Source organism: Anolis carolinensis, chromosome 1, assembly GCF_035594765.1.
Source record: "Anolis carolinensis isolate JA03-04 chromosome 1, rAnoCar3.1.pri, whole genome shotgun sequence".
Classification (NCBI taxonomy): Eukaryota; Metazoa; Chordata; class Lepidosauria; order Squamata; family Dactyloidae; genus Anolis; species Anolis carolinensis.
In genome coordinates, this window is record NC_085841.1 from 82,084,210 (window position 1) to 82,093,699 (window position 9,490).

Here is a 9,490-nt window from a genome sequence, read left to right on the forward strand (position 1 = left end):
GCTGTTAGAGCAGGCATGGGCAAACTTCAGCCCTCCAGACATTTTGGATTTCAACTTCCACAATTCCAAATAGCCTACAGGCTGTAAGGAATTGTAGGAGCTGAAGTCCAAAATGCCTGGAGGGCTGAAGTTTGCACATGCCTGTATTAGAAAACATAAGACATTTGATGTATTATTGTATTTCATTATCACTTGTATTTTCTACATCTAACAGTTCTTGGTCCTAATGAAAAATTGAGTGTATTCGTACCCCAATCAATTATTGTGATTGATGAAAAGTAAATCCCAACATTCATTAAAGAGAATATGGAGGTAGACTGGATTTATTTGTCACCATGAACCAGAACAGCTCTAGGTAAGCTTTTGTAATTTGTAATTTTCCCTGTTGCGTCCTCATAATTTCTTCAGAAATGGGTATATTTTCATTTCAGACCATTTCTCTTTATGAAATCTCTAGCTTTTTCTCTGTCATTACTAGTATGTGTAGCTAAATTGTAATTGGATAATAAATGAAAATTAAAATCTCCCAGCAGTCTTTGCTGCTAGTAACATATCTACATTGTTTTCATCCTTATCCTCCTTATCCATTTTCAGTGGTATCTATTATCTCCTTTGCTTTGAAATCCAAGTGCACTAAAGATAATGTGATGTCCATATGGTAATAGCAATAAAGCAGCAGTACTCTGAAGACACATTTTGGGTCACACGCCCAGCAACTCCAATTTCCTAAGAGAGTGAAAAGAGAATACAAATATGAGCACAGCATTTTGCATTGTGTTCTTATTCACTGCAGATTTTTTTTTAGACCCCCCTGCAGTTCCTGGAAGAAGCTGTGTGACTTTCCCACCTTGCATCCATTTATATGTGTCAAAAAAAAAAAGACAGAAAATGTACAGTAGTCAACATTACTTATTGTGATCTACCAGAAAAGAACGAAGTGGAGAACATCCATTAAATCACATAATCATTAACCAAGGAATAGATAACTGGTATAAAGATGAAGAGGATACTATTCAATTTTGTCATTTTTATTAAGGGGTATGGTTCTTTGATTTGACATATTCTAAACCAGTTATTTTGCACTAAAAATCTCATATCTAAACATTGGTCATGTTGCCAGGGGCACATAGCGTATGATGCCTACTATAATGGGAGGGAACAATGTGGTCCTAAATTTTGAACATACTAAAATAAGAATCTTGGTAAATGAGGAAGAATATTAAATAATAAAATATTTATACTGGATTTTTAAAAAGTATATGTAAAGATAGAAGATAAAAGAAAGAAGTGTAGGAATACACATGAATGTGTGGCTGAAGCAGAATGATGTTCTGGCCACTGAATAATAGATGATGAAATATCTTCCAGCACTGGAATTTTGAGCCTTTTGCTTTCAGCAAGAGCTTGCATGATAAAGCCGTGTTAGCTGTATTTTTAAGGATGAGGAAATATTTTAAAGGTGTAAAACATTCCTATGCAAAAGTAATTCCCATAGATTTCTATTTGGCTTGTTCCCAGGTAAATAGATATGTGGCATACTGACTGACTTGACTAAGGTCAGATAGAAAAATCTCAGCTCAAGCTTCTGTGGATAATGTGTGTTTGGTTTGGGTACCTTTAGGCCATTTTACATAACTGCCTGTCCTCCAAAGAGCTCTGTATCCAGGACAACGTTTATGCATGACTATGCAAAACTGACCAGTCCTTTGAAGTCAACATGAAAAACTAGTTTAGGCATGGATTATGCCCCAACTTTGGGAAATAGCTGGGGTCTGGTAGTGGGGAAGACATAGAACCAAATGTACAATGAGACAAAGTAAAGCAGCAAATTTGGAGCATTGTGGAAAGATAACACATTGTTAATCTTTTACTTTGGAATTATTGTATTTTTACTTCCACAGATAGGGAGAGATATTTATAGAATGAATAAGAGCTTGTAAAGTCACTTTTAAATGTAATTATTTACCTTTGTAGCTCCAATGCCACAAAGTAGTTACGTACCATTTCAAGCAAGTTAAAACAATGCAAGCAATTTAAAAAATTGTAATGAATAAATTTAAACCATTTTAAAATATGAAAACAATGTTTAAACCATGTATGTTAGCTCTTTGAAATAAATCACTGAGGTCTGAAGGCTGTAATAATCAGACTGGGTGTTTTGGATGAAACCAGTTGGGACTAACTACTAATTAGTAGTGCTGTTACTGTTATAATTGTTTTAAAAGTTATTATTTTTTTCTCCCATTTTCACCCATTTATCCAAAATATTAAATTATGTAGCTTTTAGTTTCTTTGGAAAACTAAATGTTGCAATGCTATGAAATTTTGGCAGATGTGCCCCAACACACCATAACTCCCTTGATTCTATAGCATTGAGTCATGACAATTACGGTGATGACAAATTGCATTATTTGTACAGTGTAGATCAGGGATCCTCAAACTTTATAAGCAGAGGGCTAGTTCATGGTAAACTGTTTGGGGGGTGGGGAGTGTACTACAATTTGAAAAAAGTGAACAAATTCCTATGCACATTGCACATATCTTATTTGTAGTACAAAAAACATAAAAAATTACAAATTTAAATCAAAGAACGATTTTAACCAACATAAACTAACCAGTATTTCAACGGGAGTGTGAGCCTCCTTTTGGCTGATGAGTCAAGTTAATTAGGATTGTTGCTGTTGTGTACCTTCAGGTCATTTCAGACTTAGGGTGACCCTAAGTCTAAACTTTAGGTCAGTGGTCAGGTAAATGACCTTGGAGGGCTGCATGTAGCCCACAGGCCTTAGTTTGAGGAACCTTGATGTAGATGCACCCTTGGGCTCAGATTGTGAAATACAAAACCATATATATGACACCTATAGGTCTCTTTCAAACACACACATATTTACTCCTCATTTCAGAGAAGGCAAGGTAATTGGTTTGTCCCCAAATCCCACTAAAATTAATGTAATTAGTATCTCATCCCCAATCAGTTGTCTACAGATTAATTGTGTACATCAATTCCTGTTGAATTAACTGTCAATTCAGTCACTACCCTTCTGCATATGTCTCCTCCTCTTTCTCTCTGCAAACCAACTCACCAATAAAGCTGCTCCCTCTCTTTCACTCTCTCTCCCCCTTTCACATGCACACATCTACATTCACCCAAGTTGCTGTACTACTATTCATCCTCCCAAAAACTTAGTAAGCAGTGGCACAACTCTTTCTTTTATTTTTCTTCTTATATTTTAAAGAATTACCAAAAATTCCTGTAGTCCCATGTGGACAAAATGAACACAGCACATCACTAATGTCTACTGCTTCACTCTGAAGTGTTCCCAGAAATATTGTTGAGATTTAAAAAAAGCTTGAAAAAATGGAAAGGTCCTTGCCTTGCCTAATTTTCAAAAACTAAAGCAATGTTTTTGGAAATTATAACTAATACATAAAATTATTAAGAATACTTTGCTATGGTAATATTATTGCCTTAAAGCAATACTGGATTGAAAGTACTTCTGCATTTGATATGTCATTTGTACTTTAGTTTTTATACAGCTCACCTTAATACTCTTGATCAGACATATCTGAATTCAGATAATGTATGAAGCTAGAGCTGCTCTGGCTCAAGTGAAATGCCTGTCCTTAGCACCTGGCTTTTTGTGTGTTTTTTTCTCTTTTAAATAGAAGTTTCTGAATCCTGTTGACAGAAAAAAAGCAAGAGCATCACACCAGGAACAATATGTTGTCCTTTCTTTGTATCTGTACATATTGTTTTGTTTCCTCTCTGGGCTGTTTATTTGAAGGATGAATAGGTCACTCTTAGCAGGAGAGCTCATCACATGAGTACAGATACAGAAGACAGATGAGTCAGTTCCACACAGACTACAAATTATGCATGCCAGATAAATCTATAGCCACATTTGCATTTGACCTAAGCTTCAACTTAAATCACACACACACAAACAAACCACAAAACAAGTTTAATAGAAATTAGACTAAATTTCAGACAGAGTTTGCAAGTATAAACAGCAGTTCAGTATAAACAACATGACTGATACCAAATAAGTATTTTGGCTATTATGAAAAGCAACAACTGCCTGTCCTAAGTGAACCCCTGAGATACACTTTACAGGGATTGACTTCTCCTTTGTGTTTTGCTGAAACAAACCATTGATTGATAAAAGTGTTACTGGAACACTTTGTCAGCCACTGATGATTATTTCATATTAGCTTGGAAGTACATCTTGTTACAGGTATGGTGTATATATGTGTGTGTGTGTGTATATATATATATATATATATATATATATATATATATATATATATATAGGCCCGGGCTGTGGCGCAGGCAGGAGAGCAAGCCAGCTGCAACCAGCTGCAGTGAATCACTCTGACCAGGAGGTCATGAGTTCGAGGCCTGTTCGGAGCCTATGTTTGTCTTGTCTTTGTTCTATGTTAAAAGGCATTGAATGTTTGCCTATATGTGTAATGTGATCCGCCCTGAGTCCCCTTCGGGGTGAGAAGGACGGAATATAAATGCTGTAAATAAATTCCAATAATAATAATAATAATAACAACAACAACAACAACAACAACAACAACATTATTTTTATACCCCACCTCCATTTCCCCAAAGGGATTTGGGGAAGCTAACATGGAGCCAAGCCCAGGTAGTTACAATAAAACACAATAAAAATACATACTAAGTACAGTTTATCAGAAGATAAAAATACATCACAATAAAAACACAAATATACATGATAACATAGTAAAAAGTAAGATAGTGATAATAGTATGGCTAGACATAATATAAAACCGGAACAGGCGTTAACGAAAACAAACTGGGCCAAAGTGCAAGGAGTGTATATTGTAAACTCAATTGATGAGGTAAATGAGCAAAGTGCTACATTTAGTAGGAGACTTGGATAGGATGACAAGGCATAGCTAAGTAACGTTTCATTGAAACTTAAAGAGGGATAACCACACTTTTTGTAATGTTAACGAATGTTTTAGGTACTATAGTAAATGTGGCATTTATCACCAGGATTTGGTCCTGGGTACCCGATTCACATTTGGTCCTGTGCACCCGATTCATGCATTCTAAAACAAGCATTAAAAGAATAGGGAGGCCAGTCTTTTATTACTTAATTAAAGAACAAATAATTTCGAAAATTGTACATAATTAGGATTGGTTTTTATTTTTTTTAATATTTTGAGAATATCATTTGTTTTTTGCACAAAGAAAATGGTGTAGAAAGAAGTGAGTTTTCCCCACAAAATAGTACTTTTCATAGAAGTGTACTTTGTTGAAAAGCACTTTCTTCATCATGAACAGTTTGGGGCTTTGAAAGGGTTTTTTTTTTTTTTTTGCATAAAGGCTTTTCTCCTCAAAAAAATTCAGGAAATATGAAAAATCTCATGAAGATTGAACATTTTTCCCAGTGGCTTGTGTCAATACAGTCTCCCTAGCTGATGGCAAGAAAATGTATGAATATCCTTCACATCCATAAAACAGAATAATCAACACTACAGAGACCTCATTAAACTATTCACTCTAGTATGGTATTTCAGTTGATAAAAATAGTGCTCATACCTTGACTATGACTTCCATTTTCTCTCCTCTCATCCTACCTGCAGGAAAATATTTTGCGATAAACATTCTGCTTCTCCATTTTTGGAGTTTTTTAAAGTAAGAAGGAAATTCTTGCATGTTACTTCACAAGACTGTGTGTGTGTCCAATGCTTTGATATACACATCTGCTTGCAGCCACATATTTACCTTCTTCCTAGAATGGGAAGACTACACATTAATCTGGAAGACATGGCATCCTCCTCATAGGTTTGGGATTCACCACCGAGACAAGGAGATGAAATTTCTTTGTCAATGTTTTTCTTGTAGTGACCTAGTCAAGCCTCAGATTGACATGGTTACTTTTATGGGTTAAGAAAGATTATTACATCAACCAAATGGGGAATTGTGATGTACCATGTACTATTGCTTTGCATTCTCTTGTGGGTCCTCGGGCCGGGGGGGGGGGGAGAGAGATTGATACATGAAGAAGAAGTTTCTATTGTATCACACCTCAGAGGCTTGTTACCTTCTGCTTCATATGGCCAGACCTGAATAAATGGATTAGTAATAGAAGACCAAGCTGGCTTCCTTCCAAACAGGCAGCTAAAAAAATGTGAGAGTGGTCCTAAATATATTGTTGTTGTTGTTGTTGTTGTTGATTATTATTATTATTATTATTATTATTATTATTATTATTATTATTATTATTATTATTATTCTAGCTGAACAAGACCCTAAAAAAGAAGTGGTGCTTTTATTTCTAGATGCAGAGAAAGCCTTGGATAACATCAGTTGGGAGTTTATAGAAACAGTATTGGCTTGTTATAGGGTGGGCCCCAGATGGCATAGTGGACTAAGTGACTTGAAGGTTGGGTTGCTGACCTGAAAGCTGCCAGGTTCGAATACCACCTGGGGAGAGTGTGGATGAGCTCCATCTATCAGCTCCAGCTCCATGCGGGGACACGAGAGAAGCCTCCCACAAGGATGGTAAAAACATCAAAACACCCGGGCGTCCCCTGGGCAACGTCCTTGCAGACGGCCAATTCTCTCACTCCAGAAGCAACTCCGGTTGCTTCTGACACGAAAAAAAAATAGGGTGGGCCAGCAATTTAAAAGAGTGATCAGTGCTATTTACTCAAAACAAAAAGCTAGATTAAGGATTTTTTTCAATCATGTCAGAAGTCTTCCCACACACACATATACATTATGGGATATATGTTTGTCTTAATTAATTCTCCATTTAGGTCTCAGTACTGCCTTACCTTAAAAAAATAGTCTGAGATGTTTTTCAATTATCCACCTGTCAATGACAGTGCTCTAATTTTAGCTTTATTTATGATTTAATTGGGGGTCTATTGATATAAATTCAACTTCAATACTGAAATAATGCCCATACAATGATGGATAAGTGAATTTAAGAATTTGCTATAATAGTTCAATTGATAACTGGGTGTAATAATGGGCACGCTTATGTGCTATCCTAAAACCAATAGACTTTATTTAACTACCATAGTAACTAATATTTTAGTTATCGCATCTACTAGTTCATAGTTTTATGAAAATGAACATAGCCCATTTAGCAGTTTCCAGACAAATACATCTTAAAATACTCAGGTTTTGTTTTGTTTTTGTTTTTTTCTTGTTTTGTTTGTTGGCATTCAACTCTAAGCACAATTACAGTGGTGGAATAGTATATGACATAATGTTGTTTTTTTATTCATCAGTGTCTATTTACATGACCAAAATATTTTTTAAAATATTTTTATTGAATAAAATAAAATTGCTTCTCAGCCTTTTGGCTAAGATCAGCTGCAACTACCAAAATAAATAAAGATAAAAAATGACTTCCAATTATATTTTCTGTAGTTATGTCTCAACTCTTGAACTCCCACTTCTCCCTACTTGATCTAGAAATTATACTTCATCTATGCATTTAACTCATAGTAATTAACAAAAACAACAACATGTAATCTGACCACCATCATCCCCCCCCCCCCAAAAAAAAGTCCACCAGGGGTTCCCAATCTTCCAAAACATTGTCAATTTTTTCTTTAATCAAAACAGGCAATTTATCAATTTTTATTATGCTATTCAATTTTAATAGCAAATCTTTAGCAAGCAAAAAGTCATTCTTCAATTTCTGGGCATATACTACTCTTGTAGCTGTTGTCATATATATAAGTATTTTTCCTTAATATCTTTCTAATTGATCATTCATCAGTCCCAAAAGAAAAAAAAAACAGGGTTTAACTGAATATTTAAAATTTAAAATTTTCTGTATCAAACTGTGTATTTGGACCAATACTTTTTATCCTTTTCAACTACATATGTTTTTCACATTTTCAATATATGTTCAATGTTTCTTTGTAAATCTTAGAAAGTTTTTAGGGGATCTTGTATCAATGGTAATTATTTTGTAAAAGATCAAGGAAACCATGGACCTAAGTGTGCAAGACCTGAGCAGGACAGTTGGTTAAAGGGTATCTTGAAGTCTCTCTTTCATTTGGTCACCATAACTCAAGATTGACTTGATCGCAGTTATGGCAAAGTTGACCACCATAACAAAGCCATAACTGCAGAGAGTCATCTGGAATATATACTGTGGAATTGCATCTAAACTGGAATATTAATGCATTTTATCCCCACTTTAACTGGGAAGGCTAATTGTTCATGGGATCATGGGACTATTTAACTAGCTAGGAAAGTAGGCAGAGCATTGAACGCTGGTGACCTGTGGTCCAAATGAAGTGGGTACTACGTTTTAACATGGCTGGGTAAGATGCCTGGATCAATTTTATCAAGGATAATAATAATAATAATAATAATCATCATCATCATCATCATCATCATCATCTTCGATCATCAGGGGAGGAGAGCCTCCCCTGATGATCGAAGGGATCGAGCAGGTTTATGATAGGAGATACGGTCACGAAGGTAGGTGGGTTCCAAACCATTTAGGGCTTTATAGGTGATGGTCTGCACCTTGAATTGGGACCGGAAAATAAACGGCAGCCAATGGAGCTCCTTGAACAAGGGAGTGGATCTCTCCCTGTAACTCGCCCCAGTTATTAGTCTGGCCGCCGAACGCTGGACCAATTGTAATTTCCAGGCCGTCTTCAAGGGAAGCCCCACGTAGAGCGCATTGCAGTAGTCCAGTCTAGAAGTAACTAAGGCATGGACCACCGTGGTCAAGTCAGACTTCACGAGGTATGGTCGCAGTTGGCACGAGTTTTAGTTGTGCGAAAGCCCTCCCGGCCACCACCGATACCTGCGCCTCAAGCGTCAACGCTGAATCCAGGAGGACCCCCAAACTGCGGACCTGTGATTTCAGGGGGAGTGCAACCCCGTCCAGCACAGGTTGCCACCCGATACCCCGATCAGACGAGCGACTGACCAGGAGGGCTTGTTCCTCCTCATCCAGTCCGCCACAGCAGCCAGGCACTGGTTCAGCATCTGAGGAGCTTCCTTGGATTCAGATGGAAACGAGTAGTGGATTTGCGTGTCATCTGCGTAGAGATGGCAACAACCTCCAAAACTCCAGATGACCCCTCCCAGTGGTTTCATATAGATGTTGAATAGAATGGGGGATAGGATAGACCCTTGCAGGACCCCACAGGTCAATGGCCAGGGGTCCGAGTAGGTGTCCCCCAGCTTCACCATCTGGGAACAACCCTCCAGGAAGGACAGGAGCCACAGCAAAACCGTGCCACCGAGCCCCATCCCAAAGAGCCTCCCCAGAAGGATACCATGGTCGATGGTATCGAAAGCCGCTGAGATGTCGAAGAGAACCAGCAGGGTCACACTCCCCCTGTCCAGCTCCCTGCGAAGGTCATCCACCAAGGCGACCAAAGCCGTCTCGGTACTGTGCCCAGGCCTGAAGCCAGACTGCGAGCGGTCCAGAAAATCAGTGTCATCGAGGAATTCCTGAAGCTGCGT

General features: G+C 37.4%; 1 long non-coding RNA gene across 1 annotated transcript; it reads right to left on the bottom strand.

Annotated features, from left to right (window-relative positions):
• Positions 1-223: 223 nt before the first annotated feature.
• On the bottom strand, positions 224-5,866 carry LOC134298328 (uncharacterized). Its single transcript, XR_010005342.1, has 4 exons — positions 5,762-5,866; positions 5,576-5,613; positions 3,543-3,679; positions 224-726 (listed from the first exon to the last, which is right to left on the bottom strand). It is a non-coding gene; the product is annotated as an uncharacterized LOC134298328 (long non-coding RNA).
• Between the last annotated feature and the right edge of the window lie 3,624 nt (positions 5,867-9,490).